Source organism: Pleurodeles waltl, chromosome 3_1 (assembly GCF_031143425.1).
Source record: "Pleurodeles waltl isolate 20211129_DDA chromosome 3_1, aPleWal1.hap1.20221129, whole genome shotgun sequence".
In the NCBI taxonomy this organism is placed as follows: Eukaryota; Metazoa; Chordata; class Amphibia; order Caudata; family Salamandridae; genus Pleurodeles; species Pleurodeles waltl.
The window spans coordinates 59,838,444-59,855,065 of NC_090440.1; positions in this window are offsets into that span (position 1 = coordinate 59,838,444).

Consider the following 16,622-nt stretch of genomic DNA (forward strand, 5'->3'; position numbering starts at 1 on the left):
GAGGGGGTGACAGACACAGTGGGAGAGGACACAGGGGACGTGTAAATGGCAGTGGGGGTGGTGACTGCACGTGTGCGGACTGGAGTGGAGGGTATGCTGGTGATGGAAACACTGGCTGATGGTGAGGTGAATGAAGGTGTGAGTGTAGACGTCACAGGGAGGGAGGAGGGAGACGAGGAGGTGGGGGTCACAGAGGTGGTAGTGACTGTTGGCATGTCTGCATCGGAATGTTGCTTGTGTGAATGTCTGCGTGATCTGTGGTGCTTATGTTTGGATGAGCTGCTCTTGGGTGTTGAGGTGTGTGCAGGCTGGTCTGATGGTGTGGGTGGGACAGGCAGAGGAACAGGAGACTGGGAGGAGGGAGTTAGTAGAGGGAGGCAGGAGACAGGGACAATGGCTGCCATCAGTGCTGAGGCCAGAGCCTGGAACGATCGCTGATGGGCAGCCTGACCCGAATGAATGCCCTCCAGGTACGCATTGCTGCGATGAACCTCCCTCTCCACCCCCTGGATGGCATTCAAAAGGGTAGTCTGCCCAACAATGAGCGTTCGGAGGAGGTCAATGACCTCCTCACTGAGGGCAGCGGGGGTAACAGGGGCAGGGCCTGAGGTGCCTGGGGCGAAGGAGATGCCCGGCTTCCTGGCAGAGCGGGCACGGGGCGAACGCTGAGGGGCTGCTGGGAGGGCGGAGATGGTGCGCTGGGTGGCGGCTGTACCTGTAATGGCGGGGGGCATGGATGGTGCCACCCCCGCAAGAGAGCTCCCTTCCGAGGACGTGTCTGTGTCGCTGCAGGGTCCAGTCGTCCCCGTTGTGGAGCTCCCCTCGCCCTCCGTCTCACTGGTCCAGTCAGACTCTGTGGCATGGCCCTCCTGGGCCATGTGAGATGCAGCTCCCTCCTGCCCCGATGCCACTTCTCCTCCGCCTGATGATGCTGATGCACACAAGCACAGAAAGACACAGAAAGACAAACAAAAAGGGGGGGGAGAGAGAAATAAAGAGATTTTGAGTACATGGATCACCGGTACAGTTAGCGGACATGACAGACACAGATGCCCCCTGCACTAAGTTGCGCACTTGGGGTCCGCTACGCATTCCGTGGAACATGCCCTACACGCCTAGAGTTGACAACTGCACCCATGGATGACACGGCCCAGGGATGGCTGTACTGACACACTACTGAGGGTGGTGGCTGGGGACACAGGGGCTTACGGGGGTGCCCAGCCTACAGATATCGCCCTGGCCTAGGGGGACCCACAGCCCTCCTCCCCCACCCAGACACCTCCACTGCGCGACAACAGAGTAGATGATGCTTGTACTCACCCCCTTGTGTCTGCTGTGCTGCCCTCACGCGCCCATCCAAATCAGGGTAGGCCACCGCCAGGATCCGGAACATCAGGGGGGTCAGTTGACGGCAGGCACCCCGCCTACGTTGGGAGGCCATCCCCAGCAGAGACTCGGCGGTCTTCTTGGTCCAGCGGCGGATGTCCTCCCACCTCTTGCGGCAGTGGGTGCCCCGTCGATGGTGGACCCCCAGGGTCCGGACTTCCTTGGCGATGGCACGCCAAATCCCGATCTTCTCATGGGCGCGGACCTATGTGACACGTACAGGGAGGGAGAAATACCACGTTCAAGTTTGTCTGCATTTTCGTTGCCAGTGGCCCAACGCCCCCCATCCCCGCCAGGCCCCCCGCCAGGCCCCCCGCCAGCCCCAACATGCCCCCCATTCCCGCCAGGCCCCCCGCCAGGCCCCCAAGCCAGCCAGTGGCCCCAAATCCATATTGAATTAAACTCACTTGTTGGTCTGGAGGACCGTAGAGTAGCGCATACTGGGGGAGGACCCCATCCACAAGTTTCTCCAACTCCTCTCCAGTGAAGGCAGGGGCCCTTTCCCCAGTCGCAGCAGCCATTGTCCCTTCCAGACCGAGGTCACAGCAACACTTGCAGTATAGGTCCTCTCCTGTGAAAGTTCAAGTGGATAAGTAGATAGGAAATGGCGGTCACGTCCGCGGAGGTGCGTACCGCGGCGGGGCGTACCGCCACCGCCGGCGCCCTTCGCCATTGGCTCCTGAAACCCATAGGCTTCAATGTTAACCAATGCGGCTTCGCGCCGCGGTCTTCGCCCGCCGACCGCCGCGGTGTGCCACGCCAGCGCATTGACCTCACATCCCATTGTCACACTTCACAGGTCAGGCAGCCGCCATTTCGAGGGTCCACATGGCTCAATTTCAACTGCGTCACACAGGCCTAGGCCTTGCATAGCCACTCAGACACGCCATTCACTGCATAGAGAATCGTTTACTGTGCAAGCTGTGAGTACGTACCTGTGGGTTGCTTGACTCTGTGCTCCATGTTGTCCTTCCTAGGCACCGTCCGCTGGGTTTGGCGAGGAGACGGATGAATCCTCGCGTGTACCGACCGCTGGTGGACCTGTCGACAATGGAAGAACGCCACATTATCCTGACCTACCGGCTTGACCGTGCCACTATACATGAACTGTGTGCCCAGCTGGAGCCCGACCTGATGTCCCCCATCCGCCAACCCACAGGGATTCCCCCTCTGGTGCAGGTCCTGTCAGTACTCCATTTCCTGGCAAGTGGGTCATTTCAGACAACAGTGGGAATTGCTTCTGGGATGTCTCAGCCCATGTTTTCGAAGGTGTTATCCAGAGTGTTGTCTGCCCTGATGAAATACGTGAGGAGCTACATCATTTTCCCTGAGGTGGGCGAATTGGCTACAGTGAAGGGTGATTTCTACGCCCTTGGACATATTCCCAACGTCATTGGTGCCATTGATGGGACCCATGTGGCTTTGGTTCCCCCAAGAGACAGGGAGCAGGTGTACAGGAACAGAAAAAGTTACCATTCCATGAACATCCAGGTGGTGTGTTTGGCTGACCAGTACATCTCGCATGTAAATGCCAAGTTCCCTGGGTCAGTGCATGACGCCTACATCCTGAGGAATAGCAGCATCCCTTACGTGATGGAACAGCTAGAGAGACACCGTGTATGGCTATTGGGGGACTCTGGGTACCCCAACCTGTCGTGGCTACTGACCCCAGTAAGGAATCCCCGGACCAGGGCAGAGGAACGGTACAATGAGGCCCATGGGCGTACTAGGAGGGTGATCGAACGCACCTTTGGCCTCCTAAAGGCCAGGTTTAGGTGCCTGCATATGACAGGTGGATCCCTAATGTACTCACCTAAGAAGGTGTGTCACATCATCGTGGCCTGCTGCATGCTTCACAACCTGGCTTTGCGCCGCCAGGTGCCTTTCCTGCAGGAGGATGGTCGAGACGGTGGTGTAGTGGCAGCTGTGGAACCTGTGGAGAGTGACGAGGAGGAAGACGACGGGGCTGAAACAGACAACAGGGACAGAATCATTGAACAGTACTTCCAATAGGACACAGGTAACAATTCAAACATAATTTAGTGAATGTGAACTACTCTCCTGCATCTCTGCTGCCTGTCTATTTGCCCCAGTGTATGATGACTGAGTTGTGGCTTTTCCCTCCCTATTTCAGATCTGGGGTCCCCACTACGAGTCCTGTGCTTCGTTTCCCCATGGACTACAGCTTTGTGGCAGCTGTTTGTTGACTTCACTATGTACAAGGACATATTTGCACTGTCATGTCAATTACAATATTTTGAAATCACAGCCAGACTCCAGATAGTTTTGTGCTAAATGGGTGTTTATTTCAGTGCTCAAAATGGGATGGGTGGTTTCAAGTGGGTGGGGGCTATGGTGAAGGAATGTCCATGGCAGAGTCCAGAGTAACAGTCACACAGGTGCATTGTCCAGAGGCCTGTGGAGAGATGGAGCATGGGCAGTTCAAGGATGGACAGGGTGACAATGTGGGACAGTGGGATGACATCAGGTGGTATCCTTTGCTGGCGGGGGTCTTGACATCCTACTCTGTCTTCTTGCGAGATCTCAGGGCCCTCTTGCGGGGTGGTTCTTCTCCTGCAGGAGGTGGGGGTCTGGTGGGCTGCTGTTGTGCGGGGGCCTCCTGACCACTAGCGCCGGCGGAGGTGGTAGGCTGTTCTTGGTCCAGGCTAGTGGCAGGGGCCCTTTGTTGTTGTTGAGTGTCCGTCCTGGTGTTGATGAGGTCCTGCAGCAGCCCGACCATGGTAACCAGGGTGGAGGTGAGGGCTCTGATGTCCTCCCTGTACCCCCGATAGTGTTCCTCCTGCAGTACCTGGATCTCCTGGAACCGGGCCAGTACCGTCGCCATCGTCTCCTGGGAGCGGTTGTATGCTCCCATGATGGTGGTGAGGGCCTCGTGGAGAGTGGGTTCCCTGGGCCCGTCCCCCCCCTGTCGCACAGCTGCCCTCCCAGTTGCCCTGTTTCCCTGGGCCTCTGCCCCCTGGCCGGTGTGCCCACTACCACTGCCCCCAGGTCCCTGTTGTTGTTGGGGTGGTGGGTTATCCTGGGTGCCCTGTAGTGGTAGACACACCGCAGATTGACGCGCCCTGGAGACAGAGGCATGGGCCCGCTGGGTGGGAGCTGTGCTGGTGTTCCCAGAGGGGTTTGGGTCTGTAGTGGCCTGTGGCTGTCTGAGGGGAACCGACTGTCCAGAGGTCCCCGATGGTCCGGGCTGGTCATCGGTGTCCAGGTCGACAGAACTGCTGTCATCGCTGATGGCCTCTTGGGTGGGGGGTGTGGAGAATTCTGGGCCCTCCGTGGCGGTGTGTTGGCGGTCGGGTCCTGCAGGGGTATAGAGGTATGGTTATAGTTTCAATGTGTGCCATATGGGTGTATCTGTGGGTTCCCGTGTCCCCAAGTGCTGGCATTCGTGTGTGGGGGCTTTGGTGAGGGTGGCTTGTGGGGGGGATGTGTATATGCATTGGGCATGCTTTGGTGATGGGTGTCCATGCTTAGTGGACGCATGCAGGCCTAGGTTTTGGGATGTGTGGGTTGTGATGGTGAGACATTGGCAGGGAATAGGTGTGCTGGGGGTGGGGGTGAGGATGGTGGTGGGGGTGAGGATGGTGGTGGGGGTGAGGGTGAGGGTGGGGGTGAGGATGGGGGTGGGGGTGAGGGTGGGGTTCGAGGATGGGGGTGAGGGTTGGGGTATGATTTGGCATGCAGGTGGGGGGGAAGCAGTAGTGAAGCTTCAACTTACCAGTGTCCATTCCTCCGCCGACTCCTGCGAGGCCGTCAGGATGCAGGATGTTCAAGACTTCCTCCTCCCATGTTGTAAATTGTGGGGGTTGAGGTGGGTGTCCTCCGCCAGTCTTCTGCACGGCGATGTTGTGCCTGGATACCATGGAACGCACCTTCCCCCGTAGGTCGTTCCATCGCTTCCTCATGTCTTCCCGATTTCTGGGGTGCTGTCCCACAGCGTTGACCCTGTCGACAATCCTCTGCCATAGCTCCGTCCTCCGGGCAATGCTTGTGTATTGGACCTGTGTGCCGAAGAGCTGGGGCTCTACCCGAACGATTTCCTCCACCATGACCCTGAGTTCTTCGTCTGAGAAGCGGGGCTGTCTTTGGGGTGCCATGGAGTGGTGTGTATGATGTGTGGGGTGGAGTATGTGTAGTTAAGTGTGTTGAGTGTGGTGGTGTGTGTTGTTTTGTGTGTGGATATTGTGTGGGTGATGGTGTAGTGTGCCTCTGTGTGATGGTATTCTGTGATCGCTGATGTGTCTCTCAGTGCTTCTTTCTGAATTTTTTGTCGTAAGGGTTTGTGGGTGATGTGGGTGTGTGTTTTATATTGTATTGTGTGTGTGGGAGTGGTGTGTGTATGTGTATCAGGTGTGTGGAATTCAAATCGGCCAATGTGGCTGAGTTTTGTTCGTTTGTGTGTATTCTGACCGCGGCGGTGTGTACCGCCAATGGAAAACCGCGTTTGAATGACCGCCGCGTGGATTCGTGGGTCGTAATGGCATGGGCGTATTTCTGTTGGCGTGACGGTGGAGGTTTGGTCACCTCCACTTTTCCGCCGACCGCTGGTCTGGCGGTCTGTTGTGGCTGTCGGATTTTCGGAGGTTTGGCTGCTGCGGGTCAGAATGACCGTGGCGGGTTACCGCGACCGCGGCGGAATTATGGAGGATTTCTGACCGGCGGTAGGCGCCTTTTACCGCCGAGGTCAGAATGACCCCCTTATTGTCTTCTAGAGAAATGTACTGAAAGGATACATTTAGACGTTTAGGTAAATTATGAATAATAACACAAATCATTAAATATATTTCAATATAAAGTAATTGTAGCATTCCAATATTCCAACACTGAATTTTAAAGCTGGAATATCATGAAACCTGTGCTTGCATAAGCGCTTCTGCATTTATTTACCCATCTTCTACTTGGTGCTAACGGAGGCAACTTTTTCATGCTTAACTGTGGTATTAGCATTGTGGAATTACTGCATGTGTAATAAGGTAATGTCACATCAATCTAAAAGGCATTAATGTGATAATTTGGTAATAATCCAACTACCCACAAATAGCATAACTGTTGTGAGCATCATCCACCTCCAAATGACAGTAAGCATACTGCATACCAGGAGCTAGGCAAGCTTTTGGCACAGAGCAACACAGCATGTTACCTTGCAGCACTGCCCTGTATCAAAGGGAAAGGGCAGGGATGTGCCATATCTATGGCACACAGTGCATTCCTGTCCTTTCCCCTGTGCTGGTGCTGTATTAGCAGCCTAGCGGCAACGCAGGCACCCATGCACCATTGTGCAAGGGTGTCTGTGTTGTAGGAAGGATTGCTTTTATGCAGGAACCGGCACCTTACTGCACACAAACAATCCTAGAAGGCTTTTTCCTCTTTCTGTGTGTGCTGCAAAATGCAGCACACATAGAAAGAGGAAAAAGCCAATGACACTCTTTGTGCTTCTACTGGGGAGGTCTTGTAAATCTGGGGATGTGTCAAAATTCATGGGTGTTGCGTGGGAACACCTATGGAATACCTCCCTTGTGCAGAGTAAAGCAATGCAGTGACTTGAGCTGCCTTGCTTTACTCCATATCTATGAGGTCATTCAAAGCCATGGAAAGTGGCTTGGCGTGGCCTCATAGATATGATTTCAAGGCTTAAGCTGATGTTGCGGCAGTGCAAGGGGCTTGTAAATATGCTCCTACATGTTTGTCGGTGAGCCTGCATCGTTCAAAGGCATTTCTGTTCTAGAATACCTTCTGACAAAGAGATGCAATGGGCTGAAGGGAGAAGCAGACAGTTTTCACTAAACTCATACAAATGTAATAATAAATATTCTATTTTAGTATTTGAATTAGTTTCAGACACATATGATCAATTAAAAAAGGAGTGTGTAGCTAGGTTCTGTTGTACCTAGCTACACATCTAGCAATGCTCTTATTCAGGTGAGAGAATTCCAGGTTACAGAGAGGCTGAGAGCAGAAAAATGAAAAGAGGAAATGGGGTTCATTAAAGACATAAGAATAAAAAGATAAAGTGAGGGCACAGAAAGGTATGAAGAGAAAAAGAAACAATTAGAAAAAAACAAGGTGGAGAATACAGCAAATCTGTGGGGGGAATCAGAGGTGGGAGAATCATCATCTTAACGTGCTATTGCATGAAGACAGAACCAAAAATGTGTAGCAGTAGCAAGTAAAGCAGCTTTGGAGGGTGTGGGCTGCTGGGGAGCAGATACATGGGTATTTGGGGGATGGAGTTACATCCCCTAAAATACAGCCTGCAACATGGTTACGGAAGTGCACAGGGTGGTAAGCCCAAGCAGTGGAGGGATGAGGACAAGTAGAGGTACCGGCTCACAGAAACACAGATTCAAACCTTGAATTCTACCTCTGTCACAATACGTAGGTGAAGTGGGAGTGCAGAAATGAGTGATACAACCAATGTGGTGCAGTGGGCAACCATCAGGGAAGGAGTCAGGAAAGAACACTGAAAGAAATCCGCACCCTGAAAAACAACCACGTCAAAAAGAGTGGAAGAAGACAAGGGGCTGGAAATGGAATTAACGTATGCCGGGGGAAAGTGAGAACCAGACAGCAGAGGTCACTAGGCAACCAGGAAGCAAAGTACCAAGTATCCAGAATGTGTTAAGTGGTCTTCTGCTGGGGTTCGTGTCAACCAAAACAAGGACAGCTGCACTGTCCTATTGGTAAATGCATCAGTTGTTTATACACTGATTAGTGTGACAATGAGATTTCACATTTAGGGCCTCATTATGACATTGGCAGAAAAGTCTCCTACCGCCATGGCAACGGACGCCAACATAACGTCGCCGTGGCTACCAACCCTCCATCGAATTATGACCATAGCTGGAATTCCGCCAGTAGGCTGGCAGAATTCCGGCTACGGTCATGGCGGCGGACGGCGGCAAGGTGGCCATGCCAGCAAAACACCACCTACCGTATCATGTTCCATGATACGGCCTGGCGATGTCTTGCTGGCGGATGCCTCTGCTGGCAGCAGCGCCACGTCCCGTCTCCTGCCGGAGGACCCTCTGCAAGCAGGTAAGTCAGGTTCTCCAACAGGAGAGGGGGTGGGGGTTGTTGTGTGCGTGTATGGGGGTGTGTGTGACTGTGTTTGAATGTGTGCATGCATGTGTAATGCGTGTGTGCATGAGTGGATGTGTGTGTACGTGCATGTTGTGTTGTGTGATTGCATGTGTGCCTGGATGTATGTTAGTGAGTGTTGCTGTGAGTGTGTATGAATGTATGCATGCGTTGGTGAATGTGCTTATGCGTATGCGTGTGTGTATGGATGTGTATGTATGTATGTGCGTGTATGTGTGTATATGTGGGGGGTCGGGAGGGGGAGGGTGGGGAAGGATTCTGGGGAGGGGGTGGTGGAGACCCCTATCAGTGCCAGGGAAGGAATTCCCTAGCACTGATAGTGCCTACTGCCATGGTTTCCATGGCAGTACAGAAACCAGGGAAATCGTGGCGGTGGGAGGGGTCAAGATGCCATGGCCAGCCTAGTGACAGTCGCCAGGCTGGAGACTGTAGTCTCCAGCCCGATGGTCATTACCGCCGTGGCGATCGATGTGTTAACTTGGCGGTTTGGCTTTGGCCAAACCGCCAATGTCATAATAGCAGAGGTATGTACCGCCAGCCTGTTGGTGGTAATACCTCCACTATTACACCGACCACCAGGGTCGTAATGACCCCCTTAGTGTATATGTTGGACATATTATCAAAAGTGGTCACAAACCTGGGCTCTTACTATTCAGGGCTGATAGAAGGAACATACATTACCCTAAATAATGTCATACAAGATGGTGGGGATTTGGTAGTTATCTCAAAGCACAGAATGTGACTATAAAACACAGAGAGACGGATTTAATATAGTGTTGTGCCACCCTTGCACCACATGCTTTGCCTGGCCCTGAGTGGCTTGATAAATCTAGAGTAATGCAAGGCAGTGCAAATCGCTGTTGTGTGTTGCTCTGCCCCTGAGACGATCCATGGGTAGAGGGTGGGTGTTCCCATGCATCCACCTATAGAGTTTGACGCATTTCGGGATTTATCATCAGTGGTAGACCTGGGAATGCATCAAAATGCTATGCCTACTGAGGGGATGCATAACGAGGAGAAATATCTTTATTTCTGATAATTTTCCTCTTTCTATGTGTGCTGTAGTCTGCAGCATAGGTGGGAAGAGGAAAATGACTCTGAGGGTTGTTTTTGTGCCGGAAAATATCTCTTCCTGCACAAAAACAGGAATGCACTGTATAATCTTAAATACAGTGCATTGCAGCCCTTACCATTTAAGGCAGCGCAGCAAGGTGGCTGTCTGCTTTGCGCTGCATGAAAGTTTGATAAATCTAGCCTAAAATAGGACAGAAGGCTAATCATATAGGTTGCATCATGTTACCCTTGAATTATTGGGTATACTTAGGTCCATTAATATTTTCATAGAAGGGACCATACATGAGGATAAAGTGTACAGCAACAGATCACATACTTAGGCCCAGATTTATGTGGGTCTAGCACCATTCTAACACCACATTAGTGCATTTTTTTTTTACGCTATTGTGACGTTGGAAGGCCAAAAACAAGGTGCCATATTTACAAAGTGGCGCAATGCTTGCATTGCGCCACTTTGTAACCCCTTGCGCCACATTATGCCTATGCCACGCACAATATATGCAAGGGGGATGTCCCGATGCTAGGGGGGCCGAAAAAATGGCACATAGAAATCTGTGAGATAGCTTTGCGTCATTTTCATTGGCATTTTTTATCACCTGCTAAGAGTAGGCATTAAAAAGAGGCTTCCATTGAGTTCAATGGGCCTCTGGGTGCTTTGCAGGATTAGTGACATCGTTTTTTAAGCTAATCCTGCAAAGCACCGGACTAGCGTAAAAAATGATGATACTAGTCCCCCTAAGTGCCGCCATGGTGCATCCTATTTTAAATAGGGCGCACACATGGTGGTATTAGGGGGCGCTAAGGGGCACAAGAAAAGTGGCGCGGCACCTAGTAAATCTGCTGTTAGAAATGGGGTTTCTGGTTGGCTAGGGTATGCACCTAAGCCAGGCAGAACCCACCCACTCTAGTCAGGGCAAGGGAGTTACACGTCCAAGATAACCCCTGCTCACCCCCTTGGTAGCTTGGCATGAGCAGTCAGCTTAATCCGGAGGCAATGTGTAAAGCTTTGCACAACACACACAACACACATGGTGCAATATGTACACCACAAAGTAAACACAACACTGAGCTAAGTAAAAATCAACTGTATTGCACAAAGCATAAGTAGACCAAACATTACACGTCAGTAATACCCTGCTACCTTAGCAGTTGTCAGAACGTTACACGAGTTACTAATACTCTGCCAGAATAAGCATTTGCCACATTAGAACACGTAAGTACTCAGGATTCTGCAACTTAAGCAGTAGTCAGTAAACACAATAAAGAATTATATGTACTTGTCATGAACACACCATAAATATCCATAAAGGAACATTAGAGCACATATGGCAAGTCATGAAAAACATATATCAGCATGTCATGCCCATAACAGGAACATGTAGCAAATATACATATCGCCTTAGAAAAATAAGCCTGGAGCATAACACACTCCCAGTGTCCCCAAAAGTACCCGGTTCTGGAGAAAAAGGCACTCCTAGTGCCTGGGAGAATAAGGTGGGGCCCCGGCGCTTCTGTGTGCTCAACAGGGTCCACGTTCAGCTCCTGGAGGAGAGGGGCGGTCGGTACCCTCTCCGATGCCCCTAATTGGTGATCTCTGGGGGGGCCCCCCGGGCCTCCACTGGCCCTACCACCAGGGTGGGCCACCAAAAATGCCCAAAGTAAGTTACTCGGCGGCTCGGGTGCCTCCAATGAGGCTCCATCCCACCTGCTTTTCCAACTCAGGTGTTGGCCCTTCCGGGGGCCCGCGTCCTTTTGGGTTCCTCCCCCTGGGCCTCAACCGGCCCTTTCTCGACAGTGGGGGGTCAAGAGGGCCCCAAATGATACATAGGGCCCAGTGGGGTAGGGGAGCCTCTGATGAGGTGAGTCCTTTCAACAGCGTCCTGTGTCCAGTTTCACGTAAGTTTTCTGGAGTCCCAAGAATGTCTAAATTGTGGGGAAAATTCCCCTGTACTTATACTCAGTTTGCAGTGTCTCTTACAATGAGGAGGAGAGGGGGTTCCAACCAGTTATAACTGTTCTGGGGGTGCCCCTTCTCTCTTCCAGCATAGGCTCCAAACATCAGTGGGGGGTAAACGACCCTATTGTGTGAGGCCAGGACACAGCCTTTACAAATGCAGGTGTGGCCCCCTCTCCCTTCTCTCAGCCCAGGAAGACCATACAGTATGTAGATGCACCTCTGTGACACCTCCACCCAACCTGTGTACAGGCTGTCTGAAAAGTATGCACAAAGCCCCACTGTCAGTCTGCCCAGACGTGGATTGGAGTCAAGCTGCAAAACACCGGAGTCATAAGCACAGAGAAATGCTCACTTTCTAGAAGTGGCATTTATGTAATAGTAATAAAAAATATACCTACACCAATAAGCAGCATTTCTTATCACCATTACAACCATACCAAACATGACTACGCTACCCCTCATAAATCAGACAATACCCCTTACACATAATGTAGGGCATTTCTAATGCAATCCTATGAGAAGGCAGCACCCACAGCAATGAGACACCAAGCTAGGCTGTTTGTCACTACCATGAATGGCCACGCAACCTGGCACATGTCCTGCCTTCTACATACATGGCACTCTGCCCATAGGGCTAGCTAGGGCGTACCTTAGGGGTGACTTACATGTAGTAAAAGGGGAGTTCTAGGCCTGGCAAGTAAATTTAGATGCCAGGTCCCTGTGGCAGAAAACTGTGCACACAGGCCCTGTGCACGCAGGCCTGAGATAGGTTTGAAAGGCTACTTCAAGCAGCGCTGCAGGCCCACTAGTAGCATTTAATTTACAGGCCCTGGGTATAAGGATACCACTTTACAAGGGTGATTAGCAGTGAAAAAGTGCTCAGAGTCATAACGTCAGCCAACAAAGGTCAGAAAAATAGGACGCAAAAGGCAAAAAGTCTGGGGAATGACCCTGTAAAAGGGCCAGGTCCAACATCTGCCCCTTAGAGTTAGTATCTGGTTTGATGGAAATTGTAGGATATCAGAAGAGCAAATATAACTTGTCAAAAAGACTCCCCTTTTTATGGGACAGTTCTCATATAGCACCAGAATAGGGACAAATGCAAAACCGTAGTTAAGCAGGAGAATAGTAGGATTGATATACCAGTGCTAAACCCAGAGAAACAAAAGATTTTTGAAAAAATTGTATCAGTGGGTTATTTTTAATCATTGGGTTATAAAGGATATAGGCCCTCATTCCAACCCTGGCGGTCATAGACCTCCAGGGTGGCTGTCCACGGAAGCACCGCCAACAGGCTGGCGGTGCTTCATGTGGTATTCCGACTGCGGCTGTAAAGCCGCGGTCGCCCAGCCGGGTCCGGCGGTTTCCCGCCGGATTAGCCCCGGCTGGGAGAATCCTCCATGGCGGCCCTGCAAGCAGCGCCAACATGGGGATTCCGACCCCCTTCCCGCCAGCCTGTTTCTGGCGGTTTTCTGGCGGCATGGCGGGAACGGGTGTCCTGGGGCCCCTGGGGGCCCCTGCACTGCCCATGCCACTGGCATGGGCAGTGCAGGGTCCCCCTAACAGGGCCCCTGCATGATTTTCACTGTCTGCATAGCAGACAGTGAAAATCGCGACAGGTGCAACTGCACCCATCGCACCCCTGCAACACCGCCGGCTCCATTCGGAGCCGGCTTCTGTGTTGCAGGGCCTTTCCCGCTGGGCCGGCGGGCGTTCTCTTGGCGGGCGCCCGCCGGCCCAGCGGGAAAGTCTGAATGGCCCCCGCGGTCTTTTGACCGCGGAGCGGTCATTTGGCGGCGTAAGTTTGGCTGACATGGGGATTCCGACCCCCTTCCCGCCAGCCTGTTTCTGGCGGTTTTCACCGCCAGAAACAGGATGGCGGGAATGTGTGTCCTGGGGCGATCACTTAAAGAGATGAAGGAGAATATTGAAGGTTATTTCACTCATCTCAATGCAGCCACCAAATCCAAAAGGATATGGTGCTGCTGCTCTGTTCTCAAGGGCTAGTGCACAATCAGGCTTCCTAGGGCCATTCAAACTCATGGTGCAAAATTGTGCATGTGTCCAGCATAGGTTTTGTACAGGAAGGATATTCTTCCACTAAAAAGCACTACGGTTAGATTAACCTTAAAACATTTCTCAGTTCGTCTGTGAGCTATACAGTGCAGCACACAAGGAAAGTTTGAAACGTTTGGCGGAATAAAAAACATATCTTCTAACTGGTGCCTACTTAGAGGGAGCATACGTTTTGGCACAAAACCTTGTCTACTATTGTTAATTAATAAATAGGATTCTGCATAAAAACCCATGGGTGATTGCATTGAGAAGCCCATTTCCCACAAATGGGATGCCCCCTTGACAAAGCACCACCTTGTGAGGCATATAGTAAACCTCCTAGTACAAAGCAAGCTGGGTGCTGGAAAGCAAATAACAAATCTGATGTGCATTACTTTTGGTGGCTTTTCACAAGTACAACGTGTTGATCAATCTGGCCCTCAGTGTATAGCCACTGAGCATAGAAATAAAACAAGCAAATGAACAGCATGTAATATAATGCAATGCTCCGCACAGACAGTAAATGAAGTAGACACACTGTGCCAAGGGTGGTAGAGAATCAATGGTGAGAGTGGGGTTAGTAAATAGATATACAGTCCATTTAATGAGTACAGGAGAAGCAGACAGTCAGACATTCAAAAGGGGAAAGCACCTTTTGCAGATAACAAGAGTTGCCACTGTGTAGGTTGTGTGCAGATGAGTACCATCATGCATGGCGCGTTGTGCCCAGCTCATAATTTATCTAATAGTAAGCAAGAGTACAAATCGTATTTAGAACAAGGAGGGAGGATGCTGACCTATTTTTACTATAGGGCTAAATTAGAGCTTTTACACCACTGCAGCTCCATCAGTTCTAGAGTCCTGCAATGGTCTATCCTTCTGCAAGAGTACATCATACAGCAGCAAGCTGACTACCGGAATCAATGTATTTATCTTATAGAACATGTTTGCACATAGCCTAGGTGCCCTGTTTGTCAGTGACTTCTCCTGCATCAAAAAAGTGAATGGCAATACCAAGAAAGTGCTCCACAACTTCTAGTTGTTTGGGTTAACTTTCACCTACTTCAGCTTCCCTACCAATTGTACGCCGCATAATGTTGACATTTGCATTAACTCATATTTTGCATCAGACATAGACACCAAACACATTTGCTTAGGCCATTCTACTGATGCCAATGACAGAGTTTTTTTTTCAATTCAAGGTACTTTCGACAAGTACCTCCATAGCATCCTCCCAGGTAACTGCTCCAAAATCACCCATCCTTACAATACAAAAAGGCACCTGAGATTAGATAGAAACTATTGGCCATTTGCTCAACCAGCCTCCTATGATTCATAATCTTATCCCTCCATGTACCAGGGATGTTCCTACGAAGGGTCTCCCCCCTCCCCACTTGCAACGTGAGGAGGGGTTCCTTACTGTTCTTCTTGTAATATATGCATGATTGCTTTGACGTGTATTATTGGTGTATGAGTTACCTTAGTCCTTAGTGACTCTGAAATGAACAACTTTGGAAATAGAGCTCTTTAGTTTAGTCCTACTCTAGGACCTCTCATACTTGGGTAGACTTTGGGCCGTGGAGCCGACCTTGCCATCCCAATATACTCTCTGTGGAAAGGTGGCTCAGAGATGTGTAATTATTTAATTGCCTTTCTAATGCAGATGTGGCAAGCTTTGCTAGAAATTAACTACATGACATAGGCAATGTGCAAGCTAGATGGTGCTCAGCACTCCTGGGTTCAGGCTGCTCCTTTTACGGAGGGTTACACATACGGTCTCTTCAATGGCAATGACAATCATTTCCGAACTTTGATAACATTATGCAGGAAAAAATAGGGTAACCGATTCAAGGTTGTACTTGTGTTGATTCATGCCACCCCCGAACCCCGTTATCCTCAAACATGGCTCTCCAATTCATATGTAGGGAAGGGGAGATAGGTATGAAGTTTAGTACTAATCTATCGGGCTCCTATGGCACATTCCTGGATTTAATGGCACTTGGGCATAAATCATTTGAAAAATTACTTTGCTTCCACAATTTCATTTGTTGGTGGATTTCTCTTGCACAGCATTGAGCCATAATATTGTCAGGGAACTTCTACTTCGAGATAGTTCATAAGGTAGTTAACCTTCACTGTACTACCTGACAGAGGACTGCTATACAACAATAACTAATTTTGATGATGCAGGAAACCTTCATTCACGCAATGCCTGCTCAAATTGCTGCCACCTACCCCTGCACACCGACGCTGTGTATTGCCAACTGTAGAATGGTCCCCTATGGAATAGGATACCAACCAAGAATGTAATGTCACAGCTACCATGTAAGAATTAATTCAAAGGCCTAAATACAAACCAGTAGGCCTACCTCTAAATACCCATTGGTGTGCTGCAAACCACTGTGCCAGGCTGCAGACTAAGACAGGCCCAGGTGTTATTTCAAACTCCCTGGGGGAATAATGGCAAAGCTTATCACATTTCTGGTTTAAAAAAACAGATAATTTTCGCTTTTTTGGGGTAAAGAGCTAATAAACACAGCACTAGAAGAAATGTCTTCTGGTCCTGTGAAATGCCATTTTCAAACAGTTCTGGAATGTGTACCAGCCCTCCCGGACCATCCATTAATCTTCACATTCTAGAGCATGTGATCAGCAAAACAATTGTAAGACGTGTTCCAGGTGCATTAGCGCAGGCTGCTTCCTTCTCCCTGTGGCCTGAGGTCTGATCAGCCCTTCATGTGGAATTGATTTATTGTGCTAAAGTTCACATAGAGTTTCACTTCTCATAATTTTATTGCAGTGGACTGGGCGGCTGATAAACTATAGTCCAGTTTTCGTGAGGCATTGTGCCAGCACAAGTATGATGCAAGGCAGTGCATCTTATTTGTTAGCCAGCACGAAGGGTGATTTGTGCTGCAAAGACGAACCTTTCATGATGCGAACAAATAAGTTATGACGCTTTATACGGAGGGGCCACCGCTGTGCATATCTCCGTATGATTTGATGCAAAGCCAGTCTACTAAGCTAGCCAGAC